General features: G+C 42.1%; 1 long non-coding RNA gene across 2 annotated transcripts; it reads left to right on the top strand.

The window, feature by feature from the left end:
* The first annotated feature begins 7,880 nt into the window (after nucleotides 1–7,880).
* On the top strand, nucleotides 7,881–20,417 carry LOC132400252 (uncharacterized). Of its 2 annotated transcripts, none has more exons than XR_009514195.1 (3): nucleotides 7,881–8,652; nucleotides 10,150–10,391; nucleotides 20,192–20,417. It is a non-coding gene; the product is annotated as an uncharacterized LOC132400252 (long non-coding RNA). The 2 variants fall into 2 exon arrangements; XR_009514194.1 differs by lacking the exon at nucleotides 20,192–20,417 and adding an exon at nucleotides 12,886–14,035.
* Nucleotides 20,418–22,215: the final 1,798 nt, after the last annotated feature.

Below are 22,215 nucleotides of genomic sequence, written 5' to 3'. Positions count from 1 at the left end.
ATGGGACCAGAAGTCCTTCTCTTGCTTCAGTCTCTTCTGATCCTTATGGGTAAAGTTTAGATATTCCAATCTTAAACCTATCATGGGCATAAATACATACCCATGTGTGAATAAATGACATGAAAGTTAGCTCTTGGCACTGGCACAGTATATTGCAGATATGGCAAACAGAAATGCATTTCTGAAACTTATAAGGAATTTATCAATTTACATTGCAAAATGAAAGTAATGACAATATGCAAGTTTAAGGATATATAGTCTAAGGTGGAATTAGGGTTCTTTAGGCAGGTTTAAGAAAGTGGTGAAGAAGTGGTATTGACATTTCAGGAAGTGAAATGTGTAGTGGTTCAAAAGGTTGATCCAAAATCAAACGAAACAATTCCCTCCAGCCTGTGATTCCAGGTAGAGTTGTTCTACATGCATGACATGCCCACAGCTCTAATGTTTGTTCCAAAGAGTTAAATTCCCTATTTTGATCCTTTATTAGCAATTAGCAAACATACAATTAAGCATTACTGAGCATTATCTCAGCAGTCAGCAAAGATATGACCTCCGTGGTTCCAAGATACAAACCGCCACAAAATTAGCATGAATACGAAACTTATTCACTTTTCTTTTACCACACACCCACTAATGTGACTAGTTACCATGATAAATGCACAATACACGACTCCTATAGAGCAGCAGCTGAGAGGATTAAGATAAGATTAGCCTTATTTGTCACAAGTACATTGAAATTGGATCTACTGTGAATGCCTGCAAGAAAATTTCTGTCGGGGTTTTATGTGCAATTTGATAATAAAACGGCTTTGAACTTTGAAACATACAGTGAAATGCATCGTTTGCATCAAATCAGATCACTGAGGATTGTGGAAGTGTCGCCATGCTTCCAGTGCCAACACTGCACGTCCACAACTCAATAATGCTCACCTGTATATATCTTGGGAATTTGTGAGGGAGCCAGAGCATTCCGAGGAAACCCACGTGGTCACAGGGAGAACCTACATACTCCTCATGGACCATGGGGAATGCTGCCCCACAGTCACGTAGCTACCCTGTGAAGGGGTGGAGACCGAAGGTGAAGACTGTGTAATCCGTCCAGTTGGGCCAGGACCTCACACTGTCAAATAATGGTCACCCCACGTTCAAAGAATTTACACTCAGGCATCTTTTGCTTCTGAGAAGTGGAACTGAAACAAGTTACTTTCTATTCTGAGGAACTGACTGAGAAAGCTAAGAACACAACCTTATAAATTCCAGAAATGTTTAGCTAATAGGAAGGTGTCATTTTATAAATGTGTATGTAATGCAAAGCGTTTGTGATTAATAAGATTTATGTCATGTGGGAAAGGCTGATGGATCCGAGGGCCTTACACTGCCTAGACTCCATATAAAACATTTAACAGTCAAATATATGTAAGTCTTTATGTTTAAGCTTATCTGAGAACTAGCAGACCTGGGACGTTGATGGCAAAAAATCCAACCCTTCCAAATTGCAGTGAAATGCTTCTGATCCCGCTGACATGTTGGTGTTGATCTGAGAGTGGTATCGATGCAGGGGACTCCAGAATACTAGTTTTGTAGGGACTCAGGTTTGGTACAGACTGAACATTTAATTAAGCCACTGTTTACCCTGATACATGGGTTTCAAATATTGATATGTCTGCATGTCAGCAAATACAACCTGACTGTTGGTTCTTTAAGGTTGTTATAGCTGGTGGGGGAGGGGGGTGTGGGGGAAAGGTAATGAGGGACAAGCTCCCACCACCTATTACATGCTCCCAATGGTGTAAATCTCGTAGCCTCTGACAACCAAGTCCAGATCCTGACCTTCAGGTGTGGCTGCTGAGACCAGAGAAACCATTTCTCCTGACTGGAGAAGGGACCACGGCAGGTTAATGACACCTTAAAACCAGTCACTTCGGGTAGGTGGGGCTCATCAGCTGTGGTTGGCAGATTACCTAGGGAAAGGAAAGCTCCGATCTCAAACCTCCGCGGTCTTGCGGCTATACGCACTCATGGTGAACGTTTCAGGAGTGAATCCTGTGGGAAAAATCTTGAGCTGGAGTCTCTAAGGCAGTTCAAAACTGATCATTGAGTTCATACTGCTGGTGGGTTCATCAGATGTGTGGTGCGGAGGAGCTTGCTCTCTATATTGTACTGCCTCAGATTACGTATCTAGACAATATCCAGGGGCAACCCTGTAAATGTAGGCCTCAGACACTCTGTTGTATGCTTCTAATGCTATTTCCTTTGATTTTTGAATTAAACTAACACACTAAGCAGGACTCAAAGAGGCTTGTTTAAAGTCTGCATTTGCAGTTTTAGATAGAGATATCTTTCCAAAGTCGCTGTGTGAATGACAGACATAATTATTGAAGTAATTAAGAAGTCTAATATATTAAGAAATAAAATATGTCATAAGCTGTCAGTACTTGAGGCCAAATTGCAAAACACCATTGCTTCGAGTCTTAGTCTCGGCCTCACATCTTACAGTGCAAGGTAGTTTAACAATACGTATTTTCAGAAGGCCTTTGACGTATATGAGGCTACTATACAAGATAAGAGCCCATGGTATTATAGGGTGGATAGAAGATTAGCTGACTGGCAGGAGGGCCTTGACTGCTGGTGACTTGTTGGTGTTTCGCAGTGGTCAATGTTGAGTCCGCTGTTTTTCGCATTATATGTCAATGGCCTGGTTGACAGAATTGATGTCTTTGTGGCCACGTTTGTGGATGATCCAAGGGTAGGTGGAGGGGCAGGCTGTGTTGAGGAAGCAGAGGGTCTGCAGAAGGACTTGGACTGATGAGGAGATGAAGGAAGTGGCAGATGGAACACAATGTGGGGAAGGGCATGGTCGTGCACTTGGGTAGAAGGAGTGTGGATTATTTTCTAAACAGGAGCAAATTCAGAAATCAGAGATGCCCAGATAAAGTGGATGCGGACAGAATGGTCTTTATAGTGAAGGAGTCTATAACCATAGGGCACAGGCTAAATGATATTACAACCTAATTGCATCACATTGTCCCTAACCCAATTGACTTAAACATAACTCTAGACGCCCACCAATATTTTTTACTTTTAGGTGCCCTATGTAGAGAACTGGCAAACTCCAGCTGTCATGGATAAGTGGGAGAATTTTGGCAGTGTGGGTAGGGTGGGTTTGATCAATGAACCTGGTAAACAGAAAGATGCCAATGGAATTCACAAACTGAGACATCAAGAATATTGAACATAGAACAGTACGGGACAGTAGAGACCCTTCAGCCCACAATGTTGTGTCAAGCCTTTAGCCTACTTCAAGATCAATCTAAAGCTTCCTTCCTACAAAGGCCATAGCCAAATATTTTTTCTTTCATCCATGTGACATATCCACAAGTGTCTTAAATACCCCAATGTATCTACATCTCCCACCACCCCAGAGGGTGATCCACTACTCTCTGTGTACAGAAGCCTACTTCTGACATCTCCCCTAAACTTTCATCTTAAATTATGCCCTCTCGCATTAGCTATTTCCACCTTGGGAAAAGATGCCACCTGCCCACTCTATCAACGATCAAGGATCAATTTTATTCACTATTTACATTTACATGTATTAGGAATTTGCTGTGGTATGTTGGTGTAACATGCAAGAAAATCAGCAAGACTCAACAATTATAAAAACAAAGGATTACATAAAACTAATGCTAAAGGTTAAAGTACGATATGGAATAAAAGCAATCTAGGAATAATGGTGCATAGTTCCCTGAAGGTGGAATCTCATGTGGATAGGGTGGTGAAGAAAGCTTTTGGTGTGTTGGCCTTTATAAATCAGAGCATTGAGTATAGGAGTTGGGATGTAATGTTAAAATTGTACAAGGCATTGGTGAGGCCAAATTTGGTGTATTGTGTACAGTTCTGCCCACTGAATTATAGGAAAGATGTCAACAAGATAGAGAGGGTACAGAGGAGATTTACTAGAATGTTACCTGGGTTTTAGCACCTAAGTTACAGAGAAAGGTTGAACAAGTTAGGTCTTTATTCTTTGGAGCGTAGAAGGTTGAGGGGAGACTTGATAGAGGTATTTAAAATTATGAGGGGGATAGATAGAGTTGATGTGGATAGGCTTTTTCCATTGAGAGTAGGGGAGATTCAAACAAGAGGACATGAGTTGAGAGTTAGGGGGCAAAAGATTAAGGGTAACACGAGTGGGAATTTCTTTACCCACAGAGTGGTAGTTGTGTGGAACGAGCTTCCAGTAGAAGTGGTAGAGGCAGGTTCGATATTGTTATTTAAAAACAAAATTGGATAGGTATATGGATAGGAAAGGAATGGAGGGTTATGGGCTGAGTGCGGGCCAGTGGGACGAGGTGAGAGTAAGTGTTCAGCATGGACTAGAAGGGCCGAGATGGCCTGTTTCCGTTCTGTAATTGTTATATGGTTATATGGTTAAAATGTTCATAAATATATATTGGGTGCCCGGGTGGAGATATGTCTCTACCATAGAAAGTGTGAGGCTCTGCTTCCCTCCGTTACCCTGCAGGTCACTTTTGGGCAAGGTGTTGATGCACCATCAATAACTCTCTCTGAGACGTAAAGGCGAGATATCAGCTTTTATTGACTGGAAGAAGGAACAAGCAGTGGTTGACCACCATACTACATCCTGGAGACTGAGGAAAGGGCTGTGCCTCCAATCGCCTTTATACCGGGGCCTGTGGGAGGAGCCACAGGAGCAGTCAGCAGGGGGTGTGTCCAGACAGGTATATGTAGTTCACCACAGGTGTAGCACCTGCTTAGCCACCTTAACCATGTGAAGTCACGGGAGCAAGAAGTGGATGGTCATATGTGTCCCGGTCCGGTCCGTGGACTCCTCATTCCAGTTATTTCCTTTTCCCCCAATTCCATTGGACCTCTTGATTAAGGCACCTGATCTTCATTTCGAACCGGCAGCATAAAAGGCTCCGAGTTATAGCTACTTAGGGCTGGACCGGCATCAGAAGTTCGTCACCGGAAGCCAGTCATCTCAGCAAGGCAGTTATGCTTGTCTCGGGGCCGCCGAGAATCGTGGACTCCAGTTGCTTCAGTGCTGTGGCTGCTTGGTGAATTCAGTCGTTTTCGTGTCCAGCTGGGTTGCCGGCCGTTTTGCCGCTGCCCCAAGTAAGATACGAATTCTGTCGTTTTCATGATCGGCTGAGGCTGGGTCGAGTCAGGAGCCTGCCGTGCGCTGTTCCTGGGTCGCGTCGAGAGCCTGCCGTGCGCTGTTCCTGGGTCACGTCGAGAGCCTGCTGTGCGCTGTTCCTGGGTCGCGTCAAGAGCCTGCTGTGCGCTGTTCCTGGGTCGCGTCGAGAGCCTGCTGTGCGCTGTTCCTGGGTTGCGTCGAGAGCCTGCTGTGCGCTGTTCCTGGGTCGCGTCGAGAGCCTGCTGTGCGCTGTTCCTGGGTCGCGTCGAGAGCCTGCCGTGCGCTGTTCCTGGGTCGCGTCGAGAGCCTGCTGTCCTTCCAGCTGAGTAGATCCGGTCATTTGCTGCTACTCCGAGTTGGGTATTCTCCTTGTTGTCTTAGACCTTCAAGTCCAGGCTTGTGGTCCATGCCCAAGTCTAGACTCGTGGTCTGTGTCCAGTTCCAGACTCCAAGCCGTGTTCCAGTTCCAGTTCCAGACTCCAAGCCGTGTTCCAGTTCCAGTTCCAGGCTCCGTGTTCCAGTTCCAGTTCCAGGCTCCGTGTTCCAGTTCCAGTTCCAGACTCCAAATCGTGTTCCAGTTCCAGACTCCAAGCCTGTTCCGGTTCCAGTTCCAGACTCCAAGCCGTGTTCCGGTTCCAGTTCCAGACCAAGCCGTGTTCCAGTTCCAGACTCCGTGTTCCAGTTCCAGTTCCAGGCTCCGTGTTCCAGTTCCAGTTCCAGACTCCAAGTCGTGTTCCAGTTCCAGACTCCAAGCCGTGTTCCAGTTCCAGACTCCAAGCCTGTTCCGGTTCCAGTTCCAGACTCCAAGCCGTGTTCCAGTTCCAGTTCCAGACTCCAAGCCGTGTTCCAGTTCCAGACTCCAAGCCGTGTTCCAGTTCCAGACTCCAAGCCTGTTCCGGTTCCAGTTCCAGACTCCAAGCCGTGTTCCGGTTCCAGTTCCAGACTCCAAGCCGTGTTCCAGTTCCAGTTCCAGACCAAGCCGTGTTCCAGTTCCAGACTCCGTGTTCCAGTTCCAGTTCCAGACTCCGTGTTCCGGTTCCAGTTCCAGACTCCAAGCCGTGTTCCAGTTCCAGACTCCAAGCCGTGTTCCAGTTCCAGTTCCAGGCTCCGTGTTCCGGTTCCAGTTCCAGACTCCAAGCCGTGTTCCAGTTCCAGACTCCAAGCCGTGTTCCAGTTCCAGACTCCAAGCCTGTTCCGGTTCCAGTTCCAGACTCCAAGCCCTGTTCCGGTTCCAGTTCCAGACCAAGCCGTGTTCCAGTTCCAGACTCCGTGTTCCAGTTCCAGTTCCAGACTCCAAGCCGTGTTCCAGTTCCAGTTCCAGACTCCAAGCCGTGTTCCAGTTCCAGACTCCAAGCCGTGTTCCAGTTCCAGACTCCAAGCCTGTTCCGGTTCCAGTTCCAGACTCCAAGCCGTGTTCCGGTTCCAGTTCCAGACTCCAAGCCGTGTTCCAGTTCCAGTTCCAGACCAAGCCGTGTTCCAGTTCCAGACTCCGTGTTCCAGTTCCAGTTCCAGACTCCGTGTTCCGGTTCCAGTTCCAGACTCCAAGCCGTGTTCCAGTTCCAGACTCCAAGCCGTGTTCCAGTTCCAGTTCCAGGCTCCGTGTTCCGGTTCCAGTTCCAGACTCCAAGCCGTGTTCCAGTTCCAGACTCCAAGCCGTGTTCCAGTTCCAGACTCCAAGCCGTGTTCCAGTTCCAGACTCCAAGCCTGTTCCGGTTCCAGTTCCAGACTCCAAGCCGTGTTCCGGTTCCAGTTCCAGACCAAGCCGTGTTCCAGTTCCAGACTCCGTGTTCCAGTTCCAGTTCCAGACTCCGTGTTCCGGTTCCAGTTCCAGACTCCAAGCCGTGTTCCGGTTCCAGTTCCAGACTCCAAGCCGTGTTCCAGTTCCAGACTCCAAGCCGTGTTCCAGTTCCAGTTCCAGGCTCCGTGTTCCGGTTCCAGTTCCAGACTCCAAGCCGTGTTCCAGTTCCAGTTCCAGGCTCCGTGTTCCGGTTCCAGGCTTCGTTTTCCAATCCTGAGTCCAGGCTGAATCACAGTTAAGTTCCGAGTCCACGTCAAGATCCAAGTCGAGTCCGAGTCCAAATCTAGGTCCAGGTTTTACCGGTTTGTTATCCAACATTTACGTCCATGTTAACATTTTGTCCTCGCTCCCTGGCCTTCCTAGTAAATATCAATAAACATTGTTTTGTTTATACTCCCCGTGTCTGTGTCCTGCACCTGTGCCTCCTTGTAACAATATGAGCAGCTGGTGCACATCATACGTCAGGGTTATGTGACCACTGACACCAGGCAGACTATTTCTGAAGAGTATTGATAATGACTGGGGTCACCCATCTTGTAAAGACACTGCCCAGAAGAAGGCAAAGACAAACCACTTCTATAGAAAAGTTTCGCAGGAGTTATCATGGTCATGGAAAGACCATGATCACTCATGTCATACGACATGGTACATAATGATGTTGATGATGAAATCCAGAAATACTAGCACGTATTTGCAATGTTAATAGCATTACAAGACATGGACCCAAGTTTTTGCAGTGCTGTGCATTGGCTGTAGTAATAGGTAGAGGTGGGAGGAGGTGAGCTAACTAGAGTGGTTGATTCTCACCTGCCTGTGAGAAGAATTTTTTAAGATGGCACAAGCTTTTTATTCTGATAGCCCTATAGTGCTTTCCAAAGGGAACAATGCCTCTTACCATCTTGTACACCTCTGTCATCTCTCCATCCTATGCTCCGGAGAGAAAAGCCCTGGCTCACACAGCCTTTTCCTAATCCAGGCAGCAACTTGGTCAATCTCCTCTTGTCCCTCTGTAAAGCCTCCACATCATTCCTATAATGAGGGAACTGAATACAACGCTCCAAGTGTGGTTTGACCAGAGTTTTATAGAGATGCAATATTACCTCAGGACTTTTGAATTCAATATACACTTTCTTAACCGCCTATCATCTTGCATGGCAACTTTCAGGCATCAATGGATGTTGATCCCAAGACCCATCTGTTGTCCACACTGTTGGGGCCAGGACCTGAAAGATTAGGTGTTTGAGGAAGAGAGAATGACATTTATTTATTTTTATTTTACTTAGAGATACAGCATGGTGTCAAGACCTTCTGGCCCAGCAAACCTGTGCTGCCCAATTATACCCACGTGGCCAATTAACCAATAACGCGACATCCATGGACTCTGAGTCTGGACTTTTCTCCTTACTTGGTTGTATTTTGCCGATATTTCACATCCGCTTGCTACCTTATTTGGGCTATGTGTGCTTTGTGCTGTGTGTGACTGCTGGGACTGCATTTTGCACCTTGGCACTGGAGTAACGCTGTCTCGTTTCGCTGTATTTATGGGTATTCATGTATGGTTGAATGGCAGTTAAACTAGAATAGAATTGAATTGAACCAGTACATCTTTGGAATGTGGGAGAAAACTGGAGCACACGGAGGAAACCCATGCGATCATGCGGAGAACGGACAAATTCCTACAGACAGCCGTAGAAAGGTAAATAATGGGCTTTACTATATCTGCTCAGTGTTAAAAGTATTTACTTGAAGTGCATTCGAAGACTGAGACATAAATGGATAAAATATCTAAATATTTGTAAGAAAGTTACATAAAAATCTTTGCAGTCCTTAATATCTGTAAAACTTGCAGAGAATTGTTTAGCACGAGCAAATTTATTGCACAAAAGCAATTTTTATGAAACTGGAATCTCCCATATCTGACTTTATACAATGACAGATGCTTCTCCAGGGACTGTCACAATCTAGGTTATCTGTCAACATCCATATTTGCAGGCTAAACAATGAAACATTTCTGCAAAGTCATATGTTTATGAAATTACTACATATAACAAAGGTTGAAAGCACATTATGATATTAAAACGTCACTCTATAAGAGAGCTTACAAATACTAACTTTGGTAAAAGGTTTTTGGAGGAAATGCCCTCTCCTGAGAGCAATTTAACACTTCTAGCAATGCATTTTATGAAATGGAAACTATTTTGATCATTATTTTTCTGGAAAATTTCCAAGGGCAGCTCGAGTTCTCACTCCCCCACCTCCACTTTGATCTTTTAACTCTTCTCACCTGCCTATTACTTCCCCCTATATCTCCTCCTCCTTCCTGTTCTCCCATAGTCCACTCTCCTCTCTGATCAGTTTCCTTCCTCTCCAGCCCTTTACCTTTCCCACCTACCTGGCTCCAGCTAGGCTCCTCCCCCCTCCCCCAACCTTTTTATTCTGGCATCTTCCCCTTCTCAATCCTGAAAAGGGGTCTCGGCCTGAAATGTCAACTGTTTATTCTTTCCCATAGACGTTGCCTGAACTACTGAGTTCCTCCAGCATTTTGTGTGTGTTGCTTTTTCTCATGCACCTTAAATGCATCATAATTTTTCACCCATTTTAAATTTCAATCGAAACTGAACAAAGACACAGTTAGTGAAGCTTTGCGTTGATGGACAGTTAATTACTTCTCATCTAAAAAAATATCATATGAGATGTTAGAAGCCAATGGAGCAGAAAACAATCGTGAGTCCCAGAGAAATTATTTCCATGTGTCCATTAGTGAGCATTTGAATTGTAGATGTTTGTTGATATGTCAGCACATCACTTTAAAACGGTGGAAAAAGCAGAGAGCCACAAACAAATTATCAGGAGAGAATATTCAAATTTCAACGTTGAGTTACCCATCATGGGAACGACTTAATGGAACTTAATGAAACATACTTTAACATTATTTTAACCAAGATCTGATATTGCATTCAGAAGAACATTTTGTTGAATGTTCTGTCGTTCTTCAACTGTGCTGTGCAGCTTAAAAGTCTCAATATGAAGATAATGGTTATTACTGTTGTGTATGAGCCATTCTACGAGTTCTTCATGAAATACTATTGCCAAATCAAGAAATTAGAAAAGAGGCGTAAACTATAGGAGTAAAATCTAAAGTAGGAATCTAATCTGGCCCTGTGTATGACCCGATTTTTCGTTGATGTTGCAGGCAGAAGCGTTGTGGAAGATCGAAACATTGAGGCAGAGGATATGGCTGTCGAAGGCCTCTCTCTCTCTCGATGGTGAAGGAGAAGGAGAATCTCACATCGGGGGAACTCGAAATAAGCGACGCCGCAGACTGTGACATTGAAACAGTGAGCTGCAGGCCTCCCCTCCCAAAGTGGCAGGAGTGATGCTTCTCTCTCCCTCATTAGTGAGAGACATTTCCTGTTGGGATGTCCAAGTGTTGAGGTGGGTAGTTGTTGCTGATGGTCTATAGATCATGGTCTCAGGGGTTTTAGTTGCATGGAGGCTGGTAGGGGTCTGATACTCTCTGCTGGAGTAAGGAGGAGGGGTGATGCTTTGTTACTGCTCATGCGGGGGAGGGGCTTTGGGGTTCTAACATTTGTCTGTCATTCATTCTTCGGGATTTTTCTCTCTGTTTCGTGGATGTCTGCAAAGAGTAAGAACTTCAGGTTGTATACTGCATACATTCTCTAATATTAAATGGGACCTTTAAACCATTGAAATATCATCTTATAGAAACACACAATAGTGTGGCTCATTGAATCCATTTTGACTTCGTTTTGACCCATCCCCCAAATCCCCACAGGTTTTCTTGCCATGTTTATTTATTCCATTTCAACAATGAAGAGGTACTTACTCGCCTCTCATTCTCCTTCATTCCAAAGAGAAAAGCCCCAGCTCGTTCAACCTTTTTCTCATAAGACATATTCTGTAATCCAGGCAGAACCTCAGGCAGCTCTGAACATTTTTTTCAGATAGCATTTCCTGAGAATATTCCATCTGCTGAAAGTTAGGGAAAATTGCCCTTTCTCGCTTCTGAAGGGATGTAATAAACTGAACATTCAAAGATAGGATTAATCAGTCATCAGGCTTAAAGTATTGATTAAGAACATTGGAAGTTACGAGTAGTTAGCTAGAGAGCAGATCCACTAACTATTCCAAACAAAGACTTTAATTTCAGTAGCAGAGGCACCACCATGTGGAGAAGTTAAGTGTTACCCATACAACACACACAAAATGCTGGAGGAACTCAGCGGGCCAGGCAACACCTATAGAAAATAGTACAGGCGATCTTTTGGGCCAAGACCCTCCAGGAGGACCTGCTGAAGGGTCTCAGTCGAATACGTTGACTGTACACTTCTCCATAGATGCTGCCTGGCCTGCTGAGTTCTTCCAGCATTTTGTGTGTGTTGCTCGGATTTCCAGCATCTGCAGAGTTTCTCTTGCTTGTGGAAGTATTAACCATGTTGGGTTTATTTGAAGATTGAAAATTCAAGATTGTTTAATGTCAATTCCAGGACACAAGTGAAAAGGAGAATGAGATAATTGTTACTCTGGATCCAGTGCAATACAAGTCAAGTCAAGTTTATTGTCAAAACACAGTAATACACATAACACACAATAACTTAGGAAAGTAAGAATTAAATCTACAAATGAATTACATATAGATAAACAAAGTAAAGGGCAAAAATTAAATATTTGTGTGGTGCAAAAAACATAAATGAGATGAAGAACACCATGATAAAACACATGATAAATAGAAATACATAACATGCTTATACCAGTCTCAGCCTGAAATGTCAACTGTTTATTCATTTCCATAGATGCTGCCTGACCTGCTGGGCTCCTCCAGCATTTTGCGTGTGGTGCTTATATAGATAGATTGATTATATATACATGAAGTGACACTAGGTACACAGGTGCCTGTACATAAGGTATAGTATATGTGAACTAAATGTTTATTGAAAAGTAATTATTTATTTTTAAACATTTTATGTTATTTTTAGGATAAAATAGTTCAAATAAAACATAGAACATAACAGCACAGTATAGGGCTTTGAGCTCACAATGTTGTGCTAAACTTTCATTACTCTACGATCATCTTAGCCCTTCCTTCCAACATAACTTTGAGGGATCTATAGACGTGGGCTCAAGGATCCCTCTGTTCGTCCAGACTGCTAAAAATCCTGCCACTAGCCCTGCATTCTACCTTCAAATTCAACTTTCCAAAGTGAATCCATTCACACTTTTCCAGGTTGAACTCCATCTGCCACTTCTCAGCCCAGCTTGGCACCCTATCAATGTCTCATTGTTAGAATCAGAAGCAGATTTATTATCACTGGCATGTGACATGAAATTTGTTAACTTAGCAGCAGCAGTTCAGTGTAATACATAATATAGAAGAAAGAATAAACAAACAAACAATCAAATAAATTACAGTATATGTATTTTGAATAGATTAAAAATAATGCAAAATCCAGAAATAACATACATTAAAAATTGAGGCAGTATTCAAGGGTTCAATGTCCATTTAGGAATCGGATGGCAGAAAGGAAGAAGCTGTTCCTGAATCACTGAGTGTGTGCCTTCAGGCTTCTGTATCTCCTACGTGATGGTAACAGTGAGAAAAGGGGATGCCCTGGGTGCTGGAGATCCTTAATAATGGACGCCGCCTTTCTGCCACACTGCTCCCTGAAGTTGTCGTGGGAACTTCGTAGGATAGTACCCAGGATGGTTCCAAGGGTACCCATTGTAACCCTTTACAACCTTCTCTACTATCCACCATCAACTTTATGTTTAATAGATTAATTCTTTATTAATATTTTTTAATGTTTGAATGTCAGAGATACTTGGAAATATCCAAATATATTGATTATTTAGCTAATTGGCAAAGTGCTTTCCATTAATTTATTATCTGGTGTAATCTGTCATATTACAGCAGCTTAAGGTCTCGTCACCAACTATGAACTTACCATTTTTGAATGGCAGATACAGAAAAGAAAGATTTGTGCTGACTTCAAAGGACAGAGGTGAGCATACACACAGTACTACTTTAGTAGATATGGAAATGTACCCAATAAAGTGGTCACGGGAGTGGAACACTGTGTGGTCCCCTGCTGCTGTAGACCATCCACTTCAAGCATCAATGTGTTCAGAGATGCTCTTCTGCACACCACTGTTGTAACGTATAGTTGTTTGAATTACTGCTGCCTTCCTCGTAAGTTTGAACCAGTATGACAATTCTCCCCTGACCTTTCTCATTAACAAAGTGTTTTCGTCCTCTGAACTACCACTCACTGGATTTTTTTTATTGTGCGCACCATTCTCTGTAAATTTTAGAGACTGTTGTGTGTGAAAATCCCAGGAGATCAGCACTTTCTGAGATACTCCAATCACCTAGATTGCCAGCAACAATCTTCCCACAATCAAAGTTACTTAAATCACATTTTTTTCTCCATTCTGATGTTTGGTCTGAACAACAACCAAACCTTTGAACACACCTGCATGCTTTTATGCACTGAGTTGTGGCAACATGATTGGCTGATTAAATACTTGCACTAAAAACTGGTGGACAATTGAACCTAATAAAGTGGCCACTGAATGGAGATTTAGTCATGTCAACGTACGAGAAAAAAAACTGATCAATGAAGCAGTTTCCAATGTTAGTTAAAGTGAAGATCAAAAATACCGAAATGATTAAAAAGCTGTTTCTCTCTGACTGCAACTGGTGCATTAGTCAAGACTGTGTGTATAGTACACCTTAATGGATTTCAAGCTTACTTCAAATGTGCTGTGGTAAGCTAAGAAGAAAAATGGCAACAGCATCTTTTAAAGTCTGCGTATCTGCCATGAATTTTGCAAATACATTATGTCTTCCAAGAGCCGTTCAATAATAATGTGCAATCAAGTCAGATAAAAGTCAAGTGATGATTTGCTTGCACAGCAATATGTCTTTTTGAATCATTTTGGAATATTTTATGATGTTTAATCTTATTCATAAGATGTAGCTGCCTCACAAGTTGACTTTGTATTGATAGGATTTATTTCAAAATTACAGCTTTGTGTTAGTGAAACTTAATAAAGATTGGCATCTATCAAAACATAAGAGATTCTGCGGATGCTGGAAATCCTGAGTAACACACACAAAATGCAAAGGAACCTTGCAGGTCAGCCAGCATCTATGGCACACACAAAATCCTGCAGGAACTCAGCAGGCAAAGCATCATTCATGGAACATACAAAATGCCATCATATAAATTTGCTGGTGACATAACTATTATTGTCAGAATTTCGGATGGTGACGAGAAGGCATACAGGAGACAGATACATCAGTGGAGTGGTGTCGTAGCAACAACCTTGCACTCAACGTCAGTAAGACTGAAGAACTGATTGCAGACTTCAGAAAGGGTAAGATGAGGGAACACACACCAGTCCTCATCGAGGGGTCAGAAGTAGAAAGAGTGATCAATTTCAATTTCCTGGGTGTCAGCATTTCTGAGGATCTATCCTGAACCTGGCATATAGATACAGTTACAAAGAAAGCACAACATTGGCTACATTTCATTAGGAGTTTGAGGAGATTTGGTATTGAGCATAAGACCAAAAGATATAGGAGCAGAATTAGGCCATTTGGTCCATCATGTCTGGACTGCCATTTCATCATGGCTGATCCAATTTTCCTCTCAGCCCCAATCTCCTGCCTTCTCCTCATATCCCTTTAGGCCCTGACCAATTAAGAATCTATCAAACTTTCCCTTAAATATGCATATAAACTTGACCTCCACAGCTGCCTGCGGCAAAGAATTCCACAGATTCACCACCATCTGGCTAAAGAAATTCCTCCTCATCTCCATTCTAAAAGGATGCCCCTCTATTCAGAGGCCATGCACTCTGGTGTTAGATTCTCCACCATAGGAAACATCTTCTCCACATCCACTCTATCAAGGCCTTTCACCATTCGATAGGTTACAAAGCGGCCATCCCTTCTGATTTCCAGTGAGAAGAGGCCCAGAGCCATCAGATGCTCTTCCTATGACAAGCTCTTTAATCCTGGAATCAGTTTTGTGAATCCCCTTTGAACCCACTAAAATAAGGGACGCGAAACTACTTACAATTTTCCAAGTGAGGCCTCACCAGTGCTTTATAAAGTTTCAACATTACATCTTTGCTTTTATCTTCTCATCTTCCTGAAATGAATGCTAACATTGCATTTGCCTTCCTCACCACAGACTCAACCTGCATATTAATCTTTAGGGAATCGTGCACAAGGATGCACAAGTCCCTTTGCACCAGTGTTTGTTTTGTATTTCCACTCCATTTAGAAAATAGGCAGCCTTTTCTTTTCTTCTTTCAAAGTGTATGACCATACAATTCCCAACACTCTATTCCATCTGCCATTTCCTTACCCATTCTCCTAATTTGTCTAAGTCCTTCTTTCTACTTTCTACTTTCTCAGTACAATGCCCCTCCACCTATCTTCATATCATCTGCAAATTTTGCAACAAAGCCATCAATTCCATCATCCAAATCATTGATATAAAATGTAAAAAGAATCGGTCCCAACATAGACCCATGTGGAACACCAGTAATTACCAGAAGCCAGTCAGAAAAGGCTCCCTTCAATCCCACTCTTTGCCTCCTGCCAACCAGCTGCTTTATCCATGCTAGAATCTTCCCTGTAGTACTGTGGGCTCGTTGTCTGCTAAACAGCCTTTTATGTGGCACCTTGTCAAAGGTACTCTGAAAATCTAAGTACACAAAATCAATCAATACTCCTTTGGCTGTCCTGTTTGTTTTTTTTTCTTCAGGCAAGTTTCTTCAGATTTGTCAGGCAAGATTTTCCCTTGAGGAAACCATGCTGGCTACAGCCTATTTTATCATGTGCCTCCACGTACCCTCAGACCTCATCCTTAATAATTGACTCCAACATCTTCCCAAGCATTGAGATCAGACTAACTGGCCTATAGTTTCCCTTCTTCTGCCTCTCTCCCTTCTTGAAAAGTGGAGTGACATTTGCAATTTTCCAGTATTCTGGAACCATTCCAGTATCTAGTGATTTTTGAAAGATGGTTACTATAGCCTCCACAATTTGTTCAGCTGCCTCTTTCAGGACTCTGGGTTCATCACCATCTGGTCCAGGTGACTTATCGACCTTCAAATCTTGCAGTTTCCCAAGAACTTTCTCTCTACTTGTGGTAACTTCACACACTTCATGTCCCCTGACACCTGGAACTTCCACCACACTGCTAGTGTCTTCCACAGTGAAGACTGATGCAAAATACTTATTCAGTTCATCCACCATTACTACCTCATTTTCCACTGGTCTGATATCTGTTCTCATCTCTCTTTTACACTTCATATATCTGAAGAAACTTCTGGTGTCCTCTTTAATATTATTGACCAGCTTATTTTTGTACTCCTTCTTTACCTTCTTAATGACTTTTTTTGTTGCCTTCTGTTGGTTTTTAAAAGCTTTCCAATCCTCTAACTTCCCACTAAATTCATGTTCACCCTTTTCGATTTTGTCGCACCATTCTTAACCTTTGATTCCTAACCTAGTCTGCGGTCTTACCCAGGTACGCTTCCACAATCTCTCCACTAACTCTGGTTCCCATCCCTTTGCGACTCTAGTTTAAACCCCACCATGCAGTATTAACAAACCTTACTGCTGGAATATTAGTCCCCCTCCAGTTCAAATGCAAATTGTCCCTTCTGTACAGATCCCAACTTCACCGGAAGAAAGTGCAATGATCCAAAAATCTTATGCCCTCCCTCCTACAGCAAATCCTTAGCCGCGTATTATAATATATAATCTTACTAGATGTGTCATCAAAAGCCCTGGCAGATTTCCACAGATGTTCTGTGGAGAGTATTTTAACTGACTGCATCACGGTTTGGAATGGGGGTGAGTGTGTGCTACTGCAGAGAGTTGTAAACTTAGATGTTCCATTATGTGCACTAACTTCTGTAGCAGCAGGTCGTTTTCAAGGAGTGGTGCCTCAAAAAAGGCGGCATCTACCATGGAGGGCCCCCACCACCCAGGTCATGCCAGAATCAGAATCAGAATCCTTTATTATCACCAAGTATGAGGACACATACAGGGAATTTGATGCCAGTTTCCCTGATGCCCTGCTTATTTATTTTGATGCCCTGTTATTTATTTATTTATTGCAGAATCGGCCCTTCCTGCCCATCGAGCCACACCACCCAGCAATCCCCAGATTTAATCCTAGCCTAATCACAGGAAATTCACAATGACCAACTAACCTACCATCTGGTACATCTTTGGACTGTGGGAGGAAACCAGAGAATTCGTTGGAAACCCACACAGACATGATGGAGGCGTACAAACTCCTTACAGGCAGCAGCAGGAATTAAACCTAGGCCGCTGGTACCATAAAGCATTGTGCTAGCTATTAGCCTACTGTGCCTTTGTTTTTATTGCTACCATCAAGGAGGTACAGGAGCCTAAACACACACACACTCAACGATTCAGGAACAGCTTCTTCCCCTCTGCCATCCAATCTCTGAATGACATTGAACCCATGAACACTACCTCACCACTTTTTCAAATATTTTATTTTTGCACTACTTATTTAACTATTCAATATATACATGCTTACTGTAATTCAGTTTTACTCTCTGTTATTATGGATTGCATTATATTGCTGCTGCAAAGGCAACAAGTTGCAAGACGTATGTGTGATATTAAACCTGACTCCGAATTCAACGGGTCAGGCTACATCGATGGCACACACAAGATGTCGGAGCAACTCAACAAATCAGGCAGCATCCATGGTGCATACAAAAAACTGGAAGAACTCAGCCAGTCACACATACAAAATTTGTATATCTGCTGCCTAACCTATTGGCAACTCTGTGTCAGTTCCACCACTTCAGCAGTTAGCCCGCTGATAATGTGCTTCTTGCTTACAAAGTGCACTTTTATTTATGAACACAAGAATATAGTTATTATTATGTTTCTTGACTTGATTGGGGGTTCTGCTTATGTACCACAACTCAAAGTTTTCAACTTGATCGATGAATTCAGAGAGATCAATGGAATTTATGAGAGGGTATTTAATTACTTTTGGAGCATAATTAACCTCCTTTTGCTAATGAATACCTTGGTTATGGATGTCGGACAAATTGATGACCACCTATGCTTTAGCTGAACACTCATAAAGTGACAAAATCAATAAGAGAGCAAGTGCGGTTAAGATGCTCAGAACCAATCAATCCGGCGATACGCATGATGTGAAATATTGAAGTGTGCTGGTTACTCTGTGTTACGTTTGGAGCGATGTAAATCAAGTTTGATTACCCAACGTCCATCGAAAAAATATCCAAGAAAGTATAGAATTCTATTACTCTGTCGAATAATTTACCAATAAACTCTCAAAGTAAAGAAACTCACTTTTGCGCTGAACTGAAGTTTGCCCTGGTTGTTAGTGCAAATTGCGCGTATCACTGTATGTTTTGATGTACATTTGATAAACCTGAATCTCTACTGAAATTGTTCCCAAAAAAAAACAAATGATCTCTTCAACATAGATTTCAATCTGTTAATTTCTGGAGTAAACCGAAGGAATTTCTGATGTTGATCAAAGTCAAAGCCAAATTAAATTTACTATCAATTTACACATAGGCCACTATGTACTACCTTGTGATTCATTTCCATGCCGGCATTTACAGGAAAATAAAGAAATACAATGGGGTTGATGAAAGCCAAGTAACTATGCTGTCGATCATGTTAAGCAACGAGAGCAACACATGAAGTAATGAGGGGATTTTTCACCACATTTGCAATTAAAACAGTGGGAAATCACATTAGTACAGAAATTTCCAGAAATTTTCATCTCTAAGGACCTCAACAGCGCAAGCCGAACAAGAAATTGTCAATGAAGTAACCTCTGAATCGTTATTGATTCTGTAGGTGGCAGGGTGCTGATACGTCACCACCAAAGGAGGGATAGGCTGCTCCTTCCCTCCACAAGGTCGCAAGTCACCTTTGGGCTTTGTTTGTACAACCTCCCCGTGAACACATGGGTATCTTCCTGGTGCCTTGGCTTCCTCTCACACTCCAAAAGAGGTAATGGTTAGTAGGTTAATTGGTCCTTGTCAACTGTCCTGTCATCGGGCTAGTGTTAAATCGGTGGATTGCTGGGTGGTGCAGCTAATTGGGATGGAATGTCCTGTTACATGCTGTATCACTAAATAAAATAAAATAAATAAAATGGTTGCTCCTATTAATAGAGTTAACCGAGGGGGCAAAGGCTTTACAATAAAATACCAATGTTTCTGATTTCCGTAACAATTGAATTTGTATGGTGCTTCAGTGTATGAAGTTATTATGAACTTGTACATGCACCGAAAGTCAGCAATTGGAAAAAGCTGTGTAGAGGAGGGTTCAATGACTAGAGAATGACCACAAAGTGTCATATTCAATGGTAACATTTACTGGAAATAAGTGATGCATTCACAGTTCCATGAAACTAGCAATATATTTGAATAACACCCATATACAAAGTTGTCAACTTATGCATGTTTAAGGTATAAAAACAGAAAATGCTCTAAACACCCAGCAGGTTAGGCAGCATTGTTGGAAATGAGAAAAGAACACTTCATGTCCAAGACACTTTGTCAGAACTATGAGGGAAAGCTGATATTTTTTAAGTTTCAGAGAGGCTGGGGAGGGATGGATAGGACAAAGGCATGATCTCTGATTGGGTGAAGCCAACGTTGCCATGGGGATTTGTTTCTGAAATCATCCAGTTCATAGGTTGATGGGAGTGGTGAGGGAGAGAGTCAGTGAGAGAGAGAGAGAGAGAGTGAGTGAGTGAGTGAGTGAGTGACTGAGAGAGATGGGGAGAGAGAGAGAGAGAGAGAATGAACAAAAGCTATGGAACGAAGGTTGGCAGAGAACAGCAACACAAAAAGGAACAAGCAAGTTGCAGAAGAAGGCTGTATGAATGAAGTCAAAAAACTGAGCAATGTCACTGATGGATGGCTGACATCAGAAATGGTCGGTTCTGATACAGTCGGAGAGAGGGTACTGTTTCCATTCTGCCTTTTGATAGAGATGTAGCAGGCTGGTAAATAGTCTCAGTTTTTGAGAGATTTTATTTCTCTCTTCAAAATATAATTTCACAAAACTGCTGTTGGAATTATAACATGTTATAGATGCAGGAAACTGGAGCAATACAAAGAAAATTAAAAAAAAAAGTTTTCATATTTTCATGCAGGAAGTTGCACCTTCAGAAAGAGGAATGTAAGCAGAATGTGAACTCCTCTTCAAGGTGCGATGCCTCAAAAAGGTGGCATCCATCATTACAGACATCCACCACCCAGGACATGCCCTGTTCTCAATGCTACCATCGGGAGGGAGGGACAAGAACTTGAAGGCACACATTCAATTAATTCAGGAACAGCTTCTTCCCCTCTGCCATCCAATTTTTGGATGGACATTGAACCCATGAACATTACCTCACTGCCTTTTTTACTTTTAGTTTATTTCTTGAACTACTTATTTAATTATTTAATATATCTCTATTAATTAATATTTAAATATATATGTATATATGTTAATATTTATATTTGCTGTAATTCACTCTTTTCCCCCTATTATTATGTATTGCAATGTACTGCTGACGCAAAGGCAACGAATTTCATGACAGATGCTGGCGATATTAAATCTGGTTCTGATTGTGGAAAGCAGAATGGTTTCTGGAAAGAATGTGGCTGTATATTTGACAATGCAGGAACAAAAGGTATGAGGTCACTGGAATGAAGAACTCAGATGTTCCATCAAATTAGCGCAGGGACATGAACTAAGTAGCCTCTTCTGTAGCGTAATATTCTATAATTATCATCAACTTATATGTCAATAGAGGAACATTTTTGGAGAGTTCAAGGGAACATTAAATTAGTGTTTGTTGAATAATTCATCCTGGATTTATCCACACATGGCTCGCAACAATAGTAACAAATTCATCAAGCTGCCAGTGCACAGAACCCCTTGTTGTTAAAAAATAATTTAGTATAATATGCCACACAGACAACACATCTACAATGATTACTGGCTTTCTGTCAGCTTTTCATGAAATATTGCACGTAAATTAGCCGTCAGATGATATGTCAGTGCCTTGTAATCACTTCTCACATGTCTGATTGATGACAAATTGATTGCAAAGCTACTGGGGTGTCATCCTGCGGCATTTTAAATTTGTTAATTTTGATGAGGCTGACACAATGGTGGAAAAAGTGCAGTGAATTACATTTTTTTAAATTTTATTTTAAAACAGTCATTTACTTAGTTTTTGAGCTGCCAGTTGGATGATCAGTAATTAAATAAATACATTTTTTTAATCATGAAAAGCAGTTTGCATTAACTAATAAACAGGAGTCGATAAGTTTAAGGGGAACATGAGAGGAAAGTTCTTCACACAGAGGGCTGTGAGAGTGCGGAATGAGCTGCCAGCACAAGAGGTGCATGCGAGGTCAATTTTAATGATTACGCAAAGTTTGGAGAGGTACATTGATGGAGGGCTTTGGAGGGTTATGGACCTGGTGCAGGTTGATGGGATTAGGCAGCTTAAGCAGTTTTAGCATGGACTAGATGGGCCGAGGGGCCTGTTCCTGTGCTGTTCTTTTCTATGACAATACTAGAAAAATATTTTAGTCAAAAATAAAAACAGAACTATACACCACCTGTAACAATCTGAAAGACCAACGAGGGTTTTGAAAAATCCGTGCAAATATTTAAGAAAACTACCAGAAAGATGACATAGTCACCTGTAATAGACGTCCACTATATAATATAGTCCACTGTAATATAAGCCCTAAATATGATCCTATTTTATGACTCTATCACCTCCCTGCAGCAGGAAGCTGGGACATATAACCTATTCTTTACACTGATCACGGTTCAATTTCTTTTCCACTTCACAAAGAGATGTTTCAGAAAATCCACACAAGTTTTTGACAGTCAGTGAATCATGAAAGCAGACAATTTAGTTAATTAGATGTGGAACCTACCCCCCCTTAGTTCAGAAAGGAATTGGCGACCGTAGAAAATTTACTGTTTCAATGAAGTAAATAAATTGCTTAATCAATATCTCTGGCTGAGTCTTGTTAGATTTTAAAGTCATAATAGCAATATAGTGTAGTTCAAACAACACTATTATGTTCAGTCTTTGCTTGGTATTATATCACTGCACAGGGAAATGGTGTTTATGTTACCTTGGTGCTTAAATTCTCGGGTTCACAG

The sequence above is a fragment of the Hypanus sabinus genome, chromosome 10, assembly GCF_030144855.1.
Source record: "Hypanus sabinus isolate sHypSab1 chromosome 10, sHypSab1.hap1, whole genome shotgun sequence".
Classification (NCBI taxonomy): domain Eukaryota; kingdom Metazoa; phylum Chordata; class Chondrichthyes; order Myliobatiformes; family Dasyatidae; genus Hypanus; species Hypanus sabinus.
This window is presented reverse-complemented; position numbering and strand designations above follow the sequence as displayed.